This window comes from Echinops telfairi, unplaced genomic scaffold (genome assembly GCF_000313985.2).
Source record: "Echinops telfairi isolate 266 unplaced genomic scaffold, ASM31398v2 ScPeMD7_24;HRSCAF=84, whole genome shotgun sequence".
Lineage (NCBI taxonomy): Eukaryota > Metazoa > Chordata > Mammalia > Afrosoricida > Tenrecidae > Echinops > Echinops telfairi.
The window spans coordinates 4704624-4705831 of record NW_022103921.1 but is presented as its reverse complement, the minus strand read 5'-3'; positions in this window follow the sequence as shown (position 1 = coordinate 4705831).

Sequence of the window (1208 nt, the reverse complement as noted above, 5' to 3'; positions counted from 1 at the left end):
ACCCAGTAAACTCTGCTTGGGTTGTTTTTGAGACTCCATTGTTTTTGCTCTCTAATGTCTGTAATTTTAACTATATGTCTTCTGCTCAATTAGATCTGTTGTTCATTATTACTTCTATTATGCTTCTTGTTTTAGTGATTGTCCCTTTCAGTTGCAATTGTTTTTCCAGATCCTTATTTTGTTCTTGCATTATGTTCTTTATAAATCCTGTGTAGTTTTTATGTTTTCCCTTAGTTCCTTAATTATGTTTTTTATTATTGTATTATTTTTTTTACTCCACCCACCCCCCCCTCAACTATTTGGTCATCTGCAGATGCACTTTCATAAGAAGCGCTGGTGGTATAGTTGTTACCAGTTGGTCTGCCAACTGCAAGGTCAGCAGTTTGAAACCACTACTGATCCTAGAGAGGAAGATGGGTCTTTCTCTTCCCATTAAGAATTACAGTCTCAGAAATTCACAGGGGCAGTTCTACTCTGTCCTGTAGGGTCGCTATGAGTCAGCATCAGCTCGATGGCAGTGAGCTGGAGATGCACTTTCTTTTTTTTTTTTTTTTTGATGCACTTTCAATAATCTCTGTGGCACAGTGATTCAAGCACTGGACTGGTAACTGAAGGGTTGCTGGTTCCAGCTCACAAGGTGCTCTATGAAAGAAAGATGGATGCCATCTGCTTCCCTGAAGGTGACAGCCTTGGCAAGAGAAGTAAATATTGTTATATACAATATTGGTGATCACAAAGTTGATGCTTGGTTAGATATGCGGGCTGAGTAGGTGTGGAGGGAAAGTGAGATCATGCCCATGAATATATATAGCTTTGACAGATGATAGTTCTATATGTATATTTACCTGGGCTGCAAATATATCCATGAAAGTGGCGGGGAGGGAGGGGAAAACTGAGGACCTATTGCCGGGGGCTTAAGTGGAGAGGAAATGTTTTGAGAATGATGAGGGCAATGAATGCACAAATGTGCTTCACACAATTGATGTGTGTATGGATTGTGATAAGAGTTATATGAGCCCCTAATAAAATGATTTAAAAGAAAAAAGAAAGTGGAAGATAACATAGAGAATAAAGTTACGAAAACTTCTTAGAAGTATCCAAAAACCTTGGGGGAATAAATCACTGGGTTCAAGACCCTGGTCGTCAGGGAGAAAGATACTGTTCTACATCCTATTTTGGTGAATAGCAACAGGTTTCTTTTTTTTTTT